A 20829-nucleotide genomic window follows, 5' to 3' on the forward strand; every position below is an offset into this window, starting at 1 on the left:
GAGTAGCATAAAGATACCGGCGTGTTGCATAAAGGAGATTAACATGGTGGGAAAATATGCTCTACTAGCATTTAGGAGCATTTTACTGTCTCAGTGATTGTGATAAACTATTGGAAAAGTAAAAGTGATAGACTCCCCCCTGCATATGTAGTTTCCCCTACTCGCCTGTGTTTTCCTCCTGTCTACAGGTGTTGCCACGGATCGGCCCAGGCCTTGACTGCCCCCACCCCAACCCAGCCATCCAACCCGTCCAGCAAAACAGCCAGCATTCCAGCACGTGATTGTCATGTCTCCCAGCCTGCCACAGAACATGCAAACCCCCTCTCTACAGACAGCTGTCCCATCCACTCTCCATACCAGCCTGCCGAAGCAGCAGGCAACACCTCAGCCCTCTGCCCTCTCCAACGACAAGGAGGATGCTCCTGGAGTGACACATGCCTGCAGCCTCTGCAACCGCACAGCCTACTCCTCAGCCATATCAACAGTTCTATCCATTCTGGAAGGATGTTTGCTGCTCTCAGCCTATTAGAAGAAACGCAGAAAGGACAATTCAGTGACGCTGACAGCAGCCAGTGCTCATCCTGCATTGACATTTCCAACCCAGTGCTGGCTGACAGTGACAAAGTCAGCAGCAACAGTTACGTTCAACCCCGTTGCCCATCACCTGAGCCATCTTCAAACCATGATGGCAGGGGACGTGGAATGAACCACCACCAACAGTTGAATGATGGGCGTTGTTTCAACTGCAACAGCCCTGACCATTGGAGACCGGCCTGCACACAGCCAAGAAGACCAGCTTGCCCACAGCTGAGAAAGACTAGAGGTCAGAGAGTGACCAAGCAAACTCAGCTGAATGATGGGCGCTGTTTCAACTGCAACAGCCCAGACCATTGGAGACCGGCCTGCCCACAGCCAAAAAGGACTAGAGGTCAGAGAGGGGCCAAGCAACTCCAAGGAAACAGAGACCAGAGGGATGAAGAAGCCGGATTGACTGGCGAGGGGTGGCGGACAGGAGAGCTGGGCCGATGCGGGGCTGCACGTCCAGACGAGGATTCAATCATCATCCAGGTTAAGTAAAAGTACTCATTATGTAGGATGTCTCACATCAAGACTCATTGTGATTTTGAGCTTGTAGATTGACTATTTTACAATGGCCAAAAATAATAGGATTTATAGGAATAAAGTGGTTAAAATAGGTTATGTTTGTAAATTAAAATTGTAATTCTATAAATTTATCGGAGAGGTTAATGAATAAAAGAGATAAGTAAACAGAACTAGGATCATGTGATCATGATTGTCTAAAAGTAGATTTATTTTTCCGTAAATAACATGAAAAGTTTAGCTCAGTATTCCCATAAAAAGAGTTTTATGGTTGAAGACTTGGATAATTGATACTCCTACTAATACAACTGATGGTAGCATTTAAATCAATTCTGTAAATGTGTGTTTGTACAGGCATGGAATCGACTCATTGAAATAGGCATAGTGGTATTAGACGGCGGACGCAGTCTTCTACCAAATTTTCTTATTTTGGTGGTGGGAACGGCTGGGTACACGTCCAGTGTCGGAAAGTGTCGGGAGGAACTTAGTTCGCCCTGGCGTCAAAGCCTGAGTTTGGGGTAAGGGGAGCCAGGAGGTTTCAATGAGACGATCACATGCCTGGCGTATTGCGTGGTGTGAGTGAAATGTTTGCTATTAGACAGTAATGAATGTGTGAATGAATGACTGGATGTATTTCATAGTTACAAGGGGGGACCTACATTAGGGAATATACATATGACTTCAAAGGACTTGTGCAGTCTCATCTCCTGCTTTAACAGAAACCCCCCACAGCACAGGACAGCAAGCCCTGCCCCCTAACTGTTTAGCCCGGTGACCTCATTGCAAGGACACAGGACCAGATCCAGTGTGCAGTGGCGCGTCTACACAGCGACGAACAATGGCGCCCAGGAGCTGCGTGCCGCAGTCAAGCCAACAAGCAGGTGATACATGCTACTGTCTACCAGCGGCAGCAGACAGCGTGCTGTTATAACTGCCCAGCGGATGGAGAACGGGGAAGCGATCATCATCAGGCTTTCACCATGTGCACCTCGGTACAGGAAAGGAGCACAGCCTGAGCCCAAAGAAAATGCCACAGTCACACCATACGGTCTTCAGTGCACGCGGTTCATATGCCTGCTAGGAGGACTGTACGACCACTGACCAGACACACACACGCGCGCGCGCGTCTCTCGCACCCATTGGACACGCCAAACGTTCAGCCGAGTACCACAAAGGCACGTGACAGCCCGGACTGACCACATGTAAAAAATAAATAAAAAAAGTGTTGGATGTCTCTGGTTGGATAGACAGGTCAAATTGATTCAACAGGGTACTGCAAGTATCATTCTTAGGGATTTTTTGGTTATGATTGTTATATGCTTAAACCCTTGTGTCATTCTTTTGCTTAGCTCAATTACATGTATGTTACAAGTGCTTCTATTTTTTATGTATTTTCTTCAAATGTGATATTATGATGTATTATATTGATGGAAAATTCACAATTATTGTTTAATTAAGTTGTTGTTTAATTAACAAAAGGAGGGATTTGACGAGGAATTTCCCATCACAAAAGGACATTTAAATACATTGATATTAGTCTATACAAGCCCAGCTTTGAAGCTCTGAACCATGCTGTGAGAACAACAGAGCAACCAGAGACAACCTTGGCTCTGGTGACCTGGAACCCCCTTCTCACCTGTTCCCCCCCACCCCCCTCTCTTCCTTTTGTCTATAAGCAAATGGCCCTTTCATCTTTGTAAGCTTGTATTCACCTCTGCATCCTGTCCCTAAAAAAAGCCCTTCTCTCATATCTCTTTCTGCCCCACCTTCTGGGTGTGGTCTATCACTGATATAAACTGTGTGACATTGTACTGACATTTATGCCTGCCTTGAGACCCGTGTGTGCTGCAGCATCCGTGTCCTCCTGTGCACGTTAAATAAAGATCATCAGACAGACCTTGCTCGCCTCCTGATTCCTCACGCGTTTAGTGTGTTTAAAACTGCCACATCATGGCAATTGGATGATTTGAGGCATTTTGTTCCAAAAAAGTGTTTTAAGTGCCTGCTATAACAGGCCAATGTGAAAAGGGTGGGATATATTCCTCAGCCTAGTAGGAAAGTACTTGAAAGATTTCACGTAAATTGCACGCTGCGTTCATGATTTGAGGCTTTTTTTTTTCAAAACGGGCCTATCCTGCAAACTTTGAAAGCCAATGTTAGCCAATTAGGATGGAATATAAAATATCAGACAGATCAGTCTTGAAAGAGAGAGAGAGAGAGAGAGAGAGAGAGAGAGAGAGAGAGAGAGAGAGAGAGAGGGACAAACAGCAGGGAGAAACCACAAAGGGTTAATATGGCCTGTGAAGGGTTAGTCGGAAGTCGGAAGAGGCCCGGATAAGTAGGAAGAGTTATTTAACAAATAGAGCCTAATGCAGCTAGCCTGGTTAATAAACCGGTCTGGCGAGGCTCAGTAGCACGCCTCTTTCCTACAATCGAGAACAGGTCGGACCAATCGGGACACGGTATGCAATATAGGCGGGCTTTGGTACAGTGACGTTCAATGCTTGAGACCTTTGACTGACAGTAGCTCTGACCAATTGCGTCGAAGAGAAAATGTTCCCCGGGAAATGAAATCCAAGTGGAGCCAGCCCAGACTGATATACCGCGACAGTGTTGTGTGATATTAGTCTGGCTTATTAGCCAGGCTATAATGCAGCAGCAGTGAGGGGAGCTGTCTGTGGTCCTGAAGTCATAATCTAGTCTCACAGCTGTGAGGGGAGCTGTCTGTGGTCCTGAAATCATAAACTAGTCTCACAGCATTGAGGGGAGCTGTCTATGGTCCTGAAGTCATAAACTAGTCTTGCAGCAGTGAGGGGAGCTGTCTGTGGTGCTGACAACCATAATCTAGTAGTCCCACAGCCATGGGGGAGCTGTCTGTGGTGCTGAAAGTCATAAACTAGTCCCACAGCCATGGGGGAGCTGTCTCTGGTGCTGAAAGTCATAAACTAGGCCTACAGCAGTAAACAGTCACTATTTTGGGAGGAACAATCACCAAAAATAACACATTCTGATGCGTTGTGAGCTTGTAGATCTGCTATGATGCTTCGTGAGCTTGTAGATCTGCTCAGACGCGTTGTGAGCTTGTAGGTCTGCTATATGTCAAGTACAGTGCAAGTGACACTGATACATTCCAAAGTACTATCAAAATATTCTGAGGCATAGACGCACGCGCACACGCACACACACACACACACACACACAGTAACGGGCGGCGGTGGCTGGATGGCAACCGCAAGGTTGCCTGTTCGAACCCGGGCTCCCCCAGAGTTAGTGTCGAAGTGTCCTTGAGCAGGACACTGAACCCCAAATTGCTCCCGATGTGCTGGCTAGTACCTTGCATGGTTTCTGCCGCCATCGGTGTATGAATGTGTGTGTGAATGGGTGAATTGATGCACAATCTATGTAAAGCGCCTTGGATAAAGGCGCTATATAAATGCACCATTTACCATTTACGATAACAATAAAAGTATAGTTGCACCGCTCACTGTTCACTGTACGAGTGCGATTTATTTTCCTGTTTTCAGGCCTAAAATCATGGTAACCGACCGTCCGTCCGTCCGTCCGTCCGTCCGTCCGTCCGTCCGTCCGTCCGTCCGTGTGTGTGTGTGTGTGTGTGTGTGTGTGTGTGTGTGTGTGTACCTGGCCTGTCAGTCTATGCTGGCCACTCGGAGGCTTTCCCAGCCTCTCCCTCCTCCTCTGTGAGGTTGCCCTGGGCCATCAGCTGAGGTTGCCCTGAGAGAGAGAGAGAGAGAGAGAGAGAGAGAGAGAGAGAGAGAGAGAGAGAGAGAGGGACAAACAGCAGGGAGAAACCACAAAGGGTTAATCTGGCCTGTGAAGGGTTAGTCGGAAGTCGGAAGAGGCCCGGATAAGTAGGAAGAGTTATTTAACAAATAGAGCCTAATGCAGCAGCAGTGAGGGGAGCTGTCTGTGGTCCTGAAGTCATAATCTAGTCTCACAGCTGTGAGGGGAGCTGTCTGTGGTCCTGAAATCATAAACTAGTCTCACAGCATTGAGGGGAGCTGTCTATGGTCCTGAAGTCATAAACTAGTCTCGCAGCAGTGAGGGGAGCTGTCTGTGGTGCTGACAACCATAATCTAGTAGTCCCACAGCCATGGGGGAGCTGTCTGTGGTGCTGAAAGTCATAAACTAGTCCCACAGCCATGGGGGAGCTGTCTCTGGTGCTGAAAGTCATAAACTAGGCCTACAGCAGTAAACAGTCACTATTTTGGGAGGAACAATCACCAAAAACTAGTCTCACAGCATTGAGGGGAGCTGTCTATGGTCCTGAAGTCATAAACTAGTCTCGCAGCAGTGAGGGGAGCTGTCTGTGGTGCTGACAACCATAATCTAGTAGTCCCACAGCCATGGGGGAGCTGTCTGTGGTGCTGAAAGTCATAAACTAGGCCTACAGCAGTAAACAGTCACTATTTTGGGAGGAACAATCACCAAAAATAACACATTCTGATGCGTTGTGAGCTTGTAGATCTGCTATGATGCTTTGTGAGCTTGTAGATCTGCTCAGACGTGTTGTGAGCTTGTAGGTCTGCTATATGTCAAGTACAGTGCAAGTGACACTGATACATTCCAAAGTACTATCAAAATATTCTGAGGCATAGACGCACGCACACGCGCGCACACACACACACACACACACACACACACACACACACACACACACACACACACACACACACACACACACACACACACACACACACACACACACACACACACACACACACACACACACACACACACACACACACACACACACACACACACAGTAACGGGCGGCGGTGGCTCAGGGGTAGAGTGGCTGGATGGCAACCGCAAGGTTGCCTGTTCGAACCCGGGCTCCCCCAGTGTGTCGAAGTGTCCTTGAGCAGGACACTGAACCCCAAATTGCTCCCGATGTGCTGGCTAGTGCCTTGCATGGTTTCCGTCCGTCCGTCCGTCCGTCCGTCCGTCCGTCCGTCCGTCCGCGTGTGTGTGTGTGTGTGTGTGTGTGTGTACCTGGCCTGTCAGTCTATGCTGGCCACTCGGAGGCTTTCCCAGCCTCTCCCTCCTCCTCTGTGAGGTTGCCCTGGGCCATCAGCTGAGGTTGCCCTGGGCCATCAGCTGAGGTTGCCCTGGGCCATCAACTGAGGTTGCCCTGGACTTGTGCAGCACTAGTTGGCTGTCCATGTTTAAGTCAATCACTCTGTGTACGTACGTGCGTGCGTGCGTGCGTGCGTGCGTGCGTGCGTGCGTGCGTGCGTGCGTGCGTGCGTGCGTGCATGCAAAATAGCATCACTGTGTTGCATTGGGGAGGTGGGATAAATGATGTAACCTGTCAGGATGAAGTCATTGTTTGCCTGGTACCCAAACTAGTGAAAACAGCAGATCTACAAGCTCACAAAACGTCACTTTTTTCACTTTTTAGTCACCTGAAATGTTTGTGTGTCGAGTCGACTAAATGTCATGAGATTATTAGTCTGTTAGTTGATTTGGTTGAATAAAATGTATTTTGGCAGACCTTGGTGGCGTCGTAATGGCTGATTTTACGCTTGCTGAAAATAGCCGATCTACAAGCTTGCAGATCGGCTATTTTCACCATGCGACCAAATACATTCTAATAGATCTATTCTCCACCAGTCCCTCCATAACATTTCAGTCTTGTTTTAATTGGTTGATGAAATTGCCAACATATTATAGTCCAAATACTGTACTTAACCCCATTTTGACCTGGGAACGATTCTACAAATGCCTTCTAAATCGTTTTCTGAAAAACCCCATGTTTCCATGCCAGTGGTTCTCAAACTATTTAATGTCAAGGACCCCTAGAATTATATGTAATTGGCCGCCGACCCCCATCTGAAAATATGTTGTCCCAGGGACCCCCCAGATGCAAAGATTTGAGCCAAAAACGAACGCTCTGAAAGAATATATATTCAAACATTCGGGCTATATTTTCACGATTTAAAAAAAATAGCAGACCTACAAGCTCGTAGCGCGGCAGTCGGTGCCGCACTATGAGCTTGTAGATCTGCTATTTTTCAATAGCTAAAGTATAACAATGCTTCAAAATGGGTTAAGTACAATTTGGAGGTATTGTTTGTACTTTACTTGAATACTTTTGTCGTATCTGATGGAACCACATTTCATTAATATAGCATAAAATATCTGTTTTAAACTAAAAGTGTTACTCTCGTCTCTCCTCATGAGTGAGAGCAGGCTACAGGACGTGTTTGGGTAGACATTTAGGCACCATGATGATCACAGCTGGCACTCTATGCTAAATAGCTATAGGCCTACTTTGATCTAGCAGCATCTAGAGAGAGGTCTCCTGTTGTTCTTAGCTGTGACCACACCTAGTGACCTGGGACCATTTGGTGACTGTCTGTTTCAAATGTGTATTGGGCTTGTATAAAATCAACTGAAATATCTGTCTGTGGGGTAGTGTGTCCTGCCGTCAGGCTGGGATGCATGGCTCCGGCCATGAAGCTGTTTTGTACTCTATGCAAAAAATCTGGACTCCGAAACCTTCATTCATTTGCCTGTCTGCCTCCGCGTTTATTCTGAGTACTTTTGCCTAAGTATTTTAGTAGTTTGTTTATGAGCTATAGGGAGAGAAAAGCGGTCTCTGTTTGGTTCAGATACTTCACTTTCACTGCTACTCCGCTACACCTCTGGGCCAATTTTATTTGCTTTTACTCCACTACAATAATTTGAAAACTTTAGTTACTAGTTACTTTGGAAATCTTCATTTTGATTAGACTCACTTAACCGAATACATGCCACCAGATGGCTCCACTCAGGAGCCAGTGCCATCTTAAAGCAGAAAAGTAAACTCTTTAGACAGCTGTGAACTTGTTGGTTGAACTGGAAGTGAGTGTGTGATGACTCATAGTCATCCACCCATAGTCCAGGCCATCATCTGTCAATGTAAACATTACTTTTCCACTTGCGAGGTCAGATTAAAGTTGTATTAACACTTACAGCGCTAGCATTTATTGAAAAATTAGGATCTAATTCATCCCAGCATTTTTTCGCATTTGAGCTCTTATTTTGAAAAGCCACATGTCCAGTCTACCGGAAGTAGGATTATCCCAGAAAGCTGAACGGAGCATGGACAGGACTTGTTTACAATATGAATCCAAACCGGGGCACTGGAATGCTCCACATCGTCGGCTCTGTGCCGTCAAAGAAAGGCTGTTTTGACCAAAATTCCATCTGGGACAAGGAATAGGAGATACAGGCGATTGAAAGAAACAGATAGAATGGATTATTATGGCGACGACGATCCAGTGCTGTGACAACAGCATAGTTAGCTAACCGGCTAACGTAAGCAGCATTAAGGCTTGATCGATCAAATGCACTATAAAAGCGCCATTGCCATTAATCAATGCTATGCTAGAAACTGCTAACGGACGGAAAATAAAATACAATTAATTCTGGATGAATAGACATTAAAGAAACCCGAGATTTCTCGGCTTGGCAAAGGAGGGTTTAAGCAATAAACCTTGGAAATCGTGGGTTTGGCATAGATTTGTGTTAAGGTTGGCTATACATGTACAGCACATGTATACCTAAGACTTATACAATAGGCAGAGATCTCACATAGGTTGGCTATACATGTACAACACATGTATACCTAAGACTTATACAATAGGCAGAGATCTCACATAGGTAGGCTATACATGTACAACACATGCAACCTAAGACTTATACAATAGGCAGAGATCTCACATAGGTAGGCTATACATGTACAACACATGCAACCTAAGACTTATACAATAGGCAGAGATCTCACATAGGTAGGCTATACATGTACAACACATGCAACCTAAGACTTATACAATAGGCAGTGATCTCACATAGGTAGGCTATACATGTACAACACATGCAACCTAAGACTTATACAATAGGCAGAGATCTCACATAGGTAGGCTATACATGTACAACACATGCAACCTAAGACTTATACAATAGGCAGAGATCTCACATAGGTAGGCTATACATGTACAACACATGCAACCTAATACTTATACAATAGGCAGAGATCTCACATAGGTAGGCTATACATGTACAACACATGTATACCTAAGACTTATACAATAGGCAGAGATAACGCATAAGCCCCTTTGGCTTCTTTCCACTTCCTGGCACTTTCTACCTTTTCATTGTATTTCGTATTGTATTTAAACGGTGCAAATCAAATCAAACCAATGCGATGCATCCCTGATGTAACCGTGAACATGTTCACATGGCCCATAACCCATACACCAAAACAAAACAAACAGCAGACTGCCTTTTAGAAATATGACACCCATGCAAAAGGCTGTGTTATGATTGTCATCTCCAACTAATTCATAAAAAGCATTTATAATTAGACGCACACACACATCTAGTAGAGGCCTTGGCCGTGGCAGGGAGGGAGCTCTGCCCAGCCCAGAAAAAGAAAAGCATGCTAAAGGCACCAGACTCTGGGAGGTGTGATCGTGGTGGCCGGCTGGGCAGGTCAACTCTCACTCCAGGAATAGCTCAGAAGTGCAAAAACACATCCGGGTGAGGCTGGTTCAACACGTCACAGTGATGAGAAGTGCAGTTGCTTCAGAGAAACAGGTAAAGGGCTAAAAGTAGGTGCTAGAGTTAATAACAAAAACTAAAAAGATAATTTGTGCTGCTATATAAAGTGAAGTCTCACATATCATGTGCCATCAACCTAAAACGTTGAATTCAGAGGAGTGTACTCCAAGTGCTGTGGGCTTGGAACAACTTTGTTTTAACCTTCATCCAACCATCAGTGAAAGGAGCCACCCAACTTACCATTTACCACTTCAGCACTTTATAGTGCTGAAGTGGTAAATGTATGTTTTGCAATATTAATCAAAATCTACAAAGTAAATGTGTGTGCGTGCGTGCGTGCGTGCGTGCGTGCGTGCGTGCGTGCATGAGTGAGTGTCATTTGACAATTCATGTTTGATGAATTTGTATTGTATAGTCAGTGTGTTGACCTTTGATGCATTACTGGTCTTTTATCAATTATTATTTTAGTCATTTATTGAGTTGCACAGTGCATTATTTTCTCAATCTAACCCAAAGCCGATCTACAAACTCAAAAGGTGTCACATTGAGACGGCTTGTGATGTTGTAGATCTGCTATTTTTGGCAACTGTTCCCCCCAGAATAGGGATGCTAGAACTTAACACACTTGAACTTAGTTGTGGAAGTAGCAGGGGGTGACTACGCCACTGCAACAACAGCCATTCTCAACATGCGGTGAGAGGTGTGTGTGTGTGTGTGTGTGTGTGTGTGTGTGTGTGTGTGTGTGTGTGTGTGTGTGTGTGTGTGTGTGTGTGTGTGTGTGCGCGCGCGCTCTCGTCTGCGTGTGTGTGTGCGTACATACATTCACAATCATATAGCTACATAATGATAGTAATGCCACTTATCACTGTCGAACTATACATTCTTATTTTGTATTAAACAATATAAATATATAGTCTCATTCATGGTCTAAACTACACTTTAGAAACAAGACCAAATAAACTACTACACTTTAGAAACAAGACCAAATAAATAACTACACTTTAGAAACAAGACCAAATAAACTACTACACTTTAGAAACTCGACCAAATAAACTACTACACTTTAGAAACAAGATCAAATAAACACTACACTTTAGAAACAAGACCAAACTAGAAAAAGTGCCCCTCGGGACACAGGTCAGCCTCCTGGTGGCGCTATAACAGGTCAATGTGAAAAGGGTGGGATATATTCCTCAGTCTAGTATGAAAGTGCTTGTAAGATTTCACGTAAATTGCACGCTGCGTTCATGATTTGAGGCTTTTTGTTCAAAACGGGCCAGTCCTGCAAACTTTGAAAGCCAATGTTAGCCAATAAGGATGGAATATGAAATATCAGACAGATCCGGCTTGAAAGAGAGAGAGAGAGCATGTGTGTGTGTGTGTGTGTGTGTGTGTGTGTGTGTGTGTGTGTGTTCAACAGAAACACCTTGAAGACCCTAACAGGAGCCCTCGTACAAGGTTTCTTCGACTATGCATGCACCTCTTGGTACCACAGCACCTCAAAGGCCCTTAACACTAGCGCGTCAGAGCGGTCAGGCTGACCGATTTTGAAATTTTGAAGTGGATTTTCTTTGCCCATGAAGTCCTGAGAAAGTTCCCCTTGCATGACTTTTTCTAAATGTTCGATTCAAACCATCTCTGTTTTTTTTTTTCATCTGAAACGTTTTGGAAATATAATTTTAGACATAATTCTACTAAAATGTCTGCTCTTTTTCGGTCCGTGGGACCGCTCTATAGACTCCTCACCCTTTCTCCCCCACAAGCAGTGCTGTTCACACCTCCCTCCCGGCTGGAGACGGGCATTGTTCAAGCTAATGTGTCATTTGCATTCCAACTACTTCCACATGTAGGCAAACTTACATTACAAACTTACATAAACTAAATGTTGTTTTAGATGTTATATTTGTTATATGCGGTTTGCAGAAATAACGATGTCTGACTATATTTCTCGAAACGGAAAAAGAAATATGGTGTGTGGTATTGTTTCCACCAAGCGCATAGCTCAATAGATATAAATACATGTTGACTATACACGCCATCTTTAGCATAATTATGTTGGAATAATAAAGTTTATAGCATTGTGACTATGTCGCGCATATTCATTTCATATATCAGCGCATAAAAAATATGGTGAAATATGGTGTGTTGACTGACTGGCGTATTGTTTCCACCTATCTATTGAGCATAGCTAAATAAATACATGTTGACTATACACGCCATCTTTAGCATAATTATGTTGGGATAATAAAGTTTATAGCATTGTGACTGAGCTGTGCATGACATTTCCTTTCCTTGGAGCGAGAATGTTTTGCCGATGCGATTTTTTTTTCCCAGGCCGTTTTCAATATACCCTGAGCTGTGGACCTCTTTCCTTTCTTAGTCAAAGGCTGTTTTCAATGAAATGACTTGAATAAATGCTACATCCTACATTGTGCATAGTTTCTGTACCATACCACACCATATAATCTATTCATATTATGTCATTTCATTGAAAACAGCCTTTGACTAAGAAAGGAAAGAGGTCCACAGCTCGTCACGATGCTATAAACGTTATTATTCCAACGTTTCGGCAAACAGGTTGCCTTCTGCAGGGTATATTGAATCGGCAAAACACGTCTCTCTTTTTATGTTCATGGATCCAAGTAAACAGACATTTTTTTTTTTTTACTTTATTTTTCGGAGGGCACGCTAAACGAACAGTGTAAAAATGACATCAATGACATGAATCATTCCAACGCGATAGACCTCCCTCCCTATAATGTTTCCCCTCTATATAAAAATGACAATATATAACGCTAATGTCGTATTTCTCTGTGTGTGCCTGGCTCTGGCTGTGTTAGCCTATTTTATTGTCTCAATACAAAGTTGGACAGTGTAATTGCTGCGCAAGGGTAATTAATTATAGTGACATGTGAGCGCTATATTGAATATATAGCGCTCACATCGTCACTATAATTATAGTTTGGTAAACTGAAATGAAAAAGAAAATAACTTGAGTTGTCCTGTCAAATATATATAGGCTAATATGTGCGCAGCATTATATAGAAGGCTAGCCGCTCCCAAACTCCCAACTCCTTTGTCTGTAAACTTTTCTGATTTGCACGCACGCACGCACGCACAGCTCTTTCCTTTTTTTGGCACAATCAATCAAATATATATTAATTACATCGATGTTTCCCCCTCTATAAAAAAATGACAATATATAACTAATGTCGTATTTCGTCTGAGCAATGTGCCTGGCTCTGGCAATAACGTGTGGTAGCCTATTTTATTGGCTCAATACAAAGTCGGACAGTGTTTGCTGCGCAAGGGTATTCAATATAGCGCTCACACCGTCACTATAATTATAGTTTGGTAAACTGAAATAAAAAATAACTTGAGTTGTCCTGTCGAGTTGAAACTGCTGCCTTGAATTTGTTGGAATGTAACATTTAGAAGACAATGGCAAGCCGTCAACGGGTGCAGAGAGAGGTGTGAAGATCATTAGACAGTGGGGGAGAGAATGGCCAATCAAATAGCACGAAAAACACGGTCATCCTGACCGTTAGCCGCCATAGTAGTAGTGCATTTTTTTCAGACATCCTAGTGTTAACCCATTTAGACCTGTAGACAGTTTTCTGAAAAACCCTATGTTTCTATATCAGTGATGCTCAACCTTTTTCATGTCAAGGAGCCCCAGAATTATATGTATTTGGCCGCAGACCCCCATCTCAAAGATGTTGTTCCAGGGATCCCCCAGAAGCAAAGATTTGAGTTAAAGGTTCACTGTGAAAGAATATATATTAAAAATGTGTGCCACGATTTCACGATATTTCAAAAATAGCAGATCTACAAGCTCATGGCGCTGCACCAAGTGCTGCGCTATGAGCTTGTAGATCTATGAGCTTGTAGATCTGCTATTTTTAATAGAGGGTATGCGCATGCATAAAGTGAATGGCAGATCGAGTGTCAAATCGAGTGGCAAAGTGAGTGACAAAGGGAATTTAATATTGTTTAAAGTAATTTCATGCAATCAAATAGGACTTTTCTGTTTGGATGTGGGCTATCAAGGCCAGAAAGTAGTTTTTTGCCACTCAGTAGGCTTTCCCGCATAACTTCCTGGTATGATGATGATGTCACGCGCATACCCTCTATAGCTAAAAGTATAACTTACATAACATGAATGGGTTAAAACAAGACTCCAGATTTCCCAAAACAAACTGGTCAAGCTACTTGGCCTCCCAAAACCCACCTCACCCCTGCCCACTTTGACAGGCTGGAATGGCTTAGGGTTGATGACAGAGTACAGCATCTTGCAATGGGTCTGGTCCACAAGATTCACTACACCACCAAGATACCCATGTACCTGTCTAAATACTTCACTAAGATACCAATGTACCTGTCTAAATACTTCACTAAGATACCCATGTAAATGTCTAAATACTTCACTAAGATACCCATGTACCTGTCTAAATACTTCACTAAGATACCCATGTACCTGTCTAAATACTTCACTAAGATACCAATGTACCTGTCTAAATACTTCCTTAATGTCAACGAAGTTCACATCCACAACACCAGAGGGAGTTCAACAAACCATGTGCAACCCAGATTCAGCACAAACAAGGGTCTAAATTAATGTCAATCCTATGCAACTAAAACGTTGAACGCCCTAGCAACAGACATACACTGAAAATGATTTTCAAACCAAGTCCCGATGTGATCTTTGACTTTCTGGCAATGTGGCCCCCTGAACAATTTGGTTGAATAGCTCTGGCTGGTCTACAACAGTGGTTCCCAAAGTGCGGTCTGGGGACCCCCAGGGGTCCTTGAGGGAGTTCCAGGGGGTCCCCAGCTAAATGATAGTTTGGAACCAAATGGACCCTTATGGGTCTTTAACTCTGAGAGTGTACAAATGGAACCAAATCAGAGTTAAATTAACATTGATTTTACAATCTAAATTGGGGGTCCCAGAGATAGAGATGTCATTAAATGGGGGTCTGTAGACTAATGCATGTCAAACTGGGGGTCCTTGAAATGAAATCTAGAGTTGAGCTGGGTTGAACCCCTGTGTGTGTGTGTGTGTGTGTGTGTGTGTGTGTGTGTGTGTGTGTGTGTGTGTGTGTGTGTGTGTGTGTGTGTGTGTGTGTGTGTGTGTGTGTGTGCCTTGATCCGGTTGCTTCTGTGACCTCTGACCTCTTGTCTCCGCCCAGCTTCACCTCCAGCCAATCAGAGAGGATCCTACAATGTAGACAGGAAGTAACGTTGTAACATCCATAGACATATATACATAGACGCCTCATTTGCCGCTGCAGTTCATTGGAGCGACGTGTATCCCAATGAAGGCGGAAGTGCAGTGCTGAAGGCTTTTTTTTTTTTAAACAAATCTTTATAACAGTCATTACAATATACATTACAAAACAAGACAAACAAACAAACACAAACAACAAAGTTATTAACAATACAACATCAGAGCCAGGGGGGATTAGATTACTAACAGAAAACATTAAAAGAGTGAACACAAAGCAACAGTTCTCCGCAGCTTTCTTATTTAGAAGTGCTGAAGGCATTTGCTGAAGGCGACTGCGTCGCTGCCCGAGTGACGTCACTCATGTGAATCCTCCATGTCTCTCGCTGTCACTCAAGTGACTACTGGCCAATCACAGCGCGTCTTTTCCGGGACTTATGTTACGCACGCGGAAGCTTGACAAGCTTCCGCTTTGCTTCCGCTATTCTTCGCAAGGAATGTCGGGAAAATAGTGCCTTCAATTTTGACACACGTCTCAGAGCCGGAAGGGGCGTCTATGTATATATGTCTATGGTAACATCACCACAAACACCTGTAGACAGTTTTCTGAAAAACCCTGTTTCTATATCAGTGATGCTCAACCTTTTTCATGTCAAGGAGCCCCATAATGATATGTATTTGGCCGCAGACCCCCATCTCAAAATATGTTGTTCCAGGGACCCCCATAAGCAAAGATTTGAGTTAAACGTTCACTGTAAAAGAATATATATATTAAAAATGTGCGCCACAATTTCACGATTTTTCAAAAATAGCAGATCTTCAAGCTCATAGTGCGGCACAGAGTGCCGTGCTATGAGCTTTTAGATCTATGAGCTTGTAGATCTGCTATTTTTCAATAGCTAAAAGTATAACTTAAATAACATGAATGGGTTAAAACAAGACTCCAGATTTCCCAAAACAAACTGGTCAAGCTACTTGGCCTCCCAAAACCCACCTCACCCCTGCCCACTTTGACAGGCTGGAATGGCTAAGGGTTGATGACAGAGTACAGCATCTTGCAATGGGTCTGGTCCACAAGATTCACTACACCACCAAGATACCAATGTACCTGTCTAAATACTTCACTAAGATACCCATGTAAATTTCTAAATACTTCACTAAGATACCCATGTACCTGTCTAAATACTTCACTAAGATACCCATGTACCTGTCTAAATACTTCACTAAGATACCAATGTACCTGTCTAAATACTTCCTTAATGTCAACGAAGTTCACATCCACAACACCAGAGGGAGTTCAACAACCATGTGCAACCCAGATTCAGCACAAACAAGGGACTAAATTAATGTCAATCCTATGCAACTAAAACGTTGAACGCCCTAGCAACAGACATACACTGAAAATGATTTTCAAACCAAGTCCCGATGTGATCTTTGACTTTCTGGCAATGTGGCCCCCTGAACAATTTGGTTGAATAGCTCTGGCTGGTCTACAACAGTGGTTCCCAAAGTGGGGTCTGGGGACCCCCAGGGGTCCTTGAGGGAGTTCCAGGGGGTCCCCAGCTAAATGATAGTTTGGAACCAAATGGACCCTTATGGGTCTTTAACTCTGAGAGTGTACAAATGGAACCAAATCAGAGTTAAATTAACATTGATTTTACAATCTAAATTGGGGGTCCCAGAGATAGAGATGTCATTAAATGGGGGTCTGTAGACTAATGCATGTCAAACTGGGGGTCCTTGAAATGAAATCTAGAGTTGAGCTGGGTTGAACCCCTGTGTGTGTGTGTGTGTGTGTGTGTGTGTGTGTGTGTGTGTGTGTGTGTGTGTGTGTGTGTGTGTGTGTGTGTGTGTGTGTGTACCTTGATCCGGTTGCTTCTGTGACCTCTGACCTCTTGTCTCCGCCCAGCTTCACCTCCAGCCAATCAGAGAGGATCCTACAATGTAGACAGGAAGTAACGTTGTAACATCACCACAAACACCTGTAGACAGTTTTCTGAAAAACCCTGTTTCTATATCAGTGATGCTCAACCTTTTTCATGTCAAGGAGCCCCATAATGATATGTATTTGGCCGCAGACCCCCATCTCAAAATATGTTGTTCCAGGGACCCCCATAAGCAAAGATTTGAGTTAAACGTTCACTGTAAAAGAATATATATATTAAAAATGTGCGCCACAATTTCACGATTTTTCAAAAATAGCAGATCTTCAAGCTCATAGTGCGGCACAGAGTGCCGTGCTATGAGCTTTTAGATCTATGAGCTTGTAGATCTGCTATTTTTCAATAGCTAAAAGTATAACTTAAATAACATGAATGGGTTAAAACAAGACTCCAGATTTCCCAAAACAAACTGGTCAAGCTACTTGGCCTCCCAAAACCCACCTCACCCCTGCCCACTTTGACAGGCTGGAATGGCTAAGGGTTGATGACAGAGTACAGCATCTTGCAATGGGTCTGGTCCACAAGATTCACTACACCACCAAGATACCCATGTACCTGTCTAAATACTTCACTAAGATACCAATGTACCTGTCTAAATACTTCACTAAGATACCCATGTAAATGTCTAAATACTTCACTAAGATACCCATGTACCTGTCTAAATACTTCACTAAGATACCCATGTACCTGTCTAAATACTTCACTAAGATACCAATGTACCTGTCTAAATACTTCCTTAATGTCAACGAAGTTCACATCCACAACACCAGAGGGAGTTCAACAAACCATGTGCAACCCAGATTCAGCACAAACAAGGGTCTAAATTAATGTCAATCCTATGCAACTAAAACGTTGAACGCCCTAGCAACAGACATACACTGAAAATGATTTTCAAACCAAGTCCCGATGTGATCTTTGACTTTCTGGCAATGTGGCCCCCTGAACAATTTGGTTGAATAGCTCTGGCTGGTCTACAACAGTGGTTCCCAAAGTGGGGTCTGGGGACCCCCAGGGGTCCTTGAGGGAGTTCCAGGGGGTCCCCAGCTAAATGATAGTTTGGAACCAAATGGACCCTTATGGGTCTTTAACTCTGAGAGTGTACAAATGGAACCAAATCAGAGTTAAATTAACATTGATTTTACAATCTAAATTGGGGGTCCCAGAGATAGAGATGTCATTAAATGGGGGTCTGTAGACTAATGCATGTCAAACTGGGGGTCCTTGAAATGAAATCTAGAGTTGAGCTGGGTTGAACCCCTGTGTGTGTGTGTGTGTGTGTGTGTGTGTGTGTGTGTGTGTGTGTGTGTGTGTGTGTGTGTGTGTGTGTGTGTGTGTGTGTGTGTGTGTGTGTGTGTGTGTGTGTGTGTGTGTGTGTGTGTGCCTTGATCCGGTTGCTTCTGTGACCTCTGACCTTGTCTCCGCCCAGCTTCACCTCCAGCCAATCAGAGAGGATCCTACAATGTAGACAGGAAGTAACGTTGTAACATCACCACAAACACCTGTAGACAGTTTTCTGAAAAACCCTGTTTCTATATCAGTGATGCTCAACCTTTTTCATGTCAAGGAGCCCCATAATGATATGTATTTGGCCGCAGACCCCCATCTCAAAATATGTTGTTCCAGGGACCCCCATAAGCAAAGATTTGAGTTAAACGTTCACTGTAAAAGAATATATATATTAAAAATGTGCGCCACAATTTCACGATTTTTCAAAAATAGCAGATCTTCAAGCTCATAGTGCGGCACAGAGTGCCGTGCTATGAGCTTTTAGATCTATGAGCTTGTAGATCTGCTATTTTTCAATAGCTAAAAGTATAACTTAAATAACATGAATGGGTTAAAACAAGACTCCAGATTTCCCAAAACAAACTGGTCAAGCTACTTGGCCTCCCAAAACCCACCTCACCCCTGCCCACTTTGACAGGCTGGAATGGCTAAGGGTTGATGACAGAGTACAGCATCTTGCAATGGGTCTGGTCCACAAGATTCACTACACCACCAAGATACCAATGTACCTGTCTAAATACTTCACTAAGATACCCATGTAAATTTCTAAATACTTCACTAAGATACCCATGTACCTGTCTAAATACTTCACTAAGATACCCATGTACCTGTCTAAATACTTCACTAAGATACCAATGTACCTGTCTAAATACTTCCTTAATGTCAACGAAGTTCACATCCACAACACCAGAGGGAGTTCAACAACCATGTGCAACCCAGATTCAGCACAAACAAGGGACTAAATTAATGTCAATCCTATGCAACTAAAACGTTGAACGCCCTAGCAACAGACATACACTGAAAATGATTTTCAAACCAAGTCCCGATGTGATCTTTGACTTTCTGGCAATGTGGCCCCCTGAACAATTTGGTTGAATAGCTCTGGCTGGTCTACAACAGTGGTTCCCAAAGTGGGGTCTGGGGACCCCCAGGGGTCCTTGAGGGAGTTCCAGGGGGTCCCCAGCTAAATGATAGTTTGGAACCAAATGGACCCTTATGGGTCTTTAACTCTGAGAGTGTACAAATGGAACCAAATCAGAGTTAAATTAACATTGATTTTACAATCTAAATTGGGGGTCCCAGAGATAGAGATGTCATTAAATGGGGGTCTGTAGACTAATGCATGTCAAACTGGGGGTCCTTGAAATGAAATCTAGAGTTGAGCTGGGTTGAACCCCTGTGTGTGTGTGTGTGTGTGTGTGTGTGTGTGTGTGTGTGTGTGTGTGTGTGTGTGTGTGTGTGTGTGTGTGTGTGTGTGTGTACCTTGATCCGGTTGCTTCTGTGACCTCTGACCTCTTGTCTCCGCCCAGCTTCACCTCCAGCCAATCAGAGAGGATCCTTCAATGTAGACAAGAAGTAACGTTGTAACATCACCACAAACACCTGTAGACAGTTTTCTGAAAAACCCTGTTTCTATATCAGTGATGCTCAACCTTTTTCATGTCAAGGAGCCCCATAATGATATGTATTTGGCCGCAGACCCCCATCTCAAAATATGTTGTTCCAGGGACCCCCATAAGCAAAGATTTGAGTTAAACGTTCACTGTAAAAGAATATATATATTAAAAATGTGCGCCACAATTTCACGATTTTTCAAAAATAGCAGATCTTCAAGCTCATAGTGCGGCACAGAGTGCCGTGCTATGAGCTTTTAGATCTATGAGCTTGTAGATCTGCTATTTTTCAATAGCTAAAAGTATAACTTAAATAACATGAATGGGTTAAAACAAGACTCCAGATTTCCCAAAACAAACTGGTCAAGCTACTTGGCCTCCCAAAACCCACCTCACCCCTGCCCACTTTGACAGGCTGGAATGGCTAAGGGTTGATGACAGAGTACAGCATCTTGCAATGGGTCTGGTCCACAAGATTCACTACACCACCAAGATACCCATGTACCTGTCTAAATACTTCACTAAGATACCAATGTACCTGTCTAAATACTTCACTAAGATACCCATGTAAATGTCTAAATACTTCACTAAGATACCCATGTACCTGTCTAAATACTTCACTAAGATACCCATGTACCTGTCTAAATACTTCACTAAGATACCAATGTACCTGTCTAAATACTTCCTTAATGTCAACGAAGTTCACATCCACAACACCAGAGGGAGTTCAACAAACCATGTGCAACCCAGATTCAGCACAAACAAGGGACTAAATTAATGTCAATCCTATGCAACTAAAACATTGAACGCCCTAGCAACAGACATACACTGAAAATGATTTTCAAACCAAGTCCCGATGTGATCTTTGACTTTCTGGCAATGTGGCCCCCTGAACAATTTGGTTGAATAGCTCTGGCTGGTCTACAACAGTGGTTCCCAAAGTGGGGTCTGGGGACCCCCAGGGGTCCTTGAGGAAGTTCCAGGGGGTCCCCAGCTAAATGATAGTTTGGAACCAAATGGACCCTTATGGGTCTTTAACTCTGAGAGTGTACAAATGGAACCAAATCAGAGTTAAATTAACATTGATTTT

Source organism: Electrona antarctica, assembly GCF_951216825.1.
Source record: "Electrona antarctica genome assembly, contig: scaffold_135, whole genome shotgun sequence".
In the NCBI taxonomy this organism is placed as follows: Eukaryota; Metazoa; Chordata; class Actinopteri; order Myctophiformes; family Myctophidae; genus Electrona; species Electrona antarctica.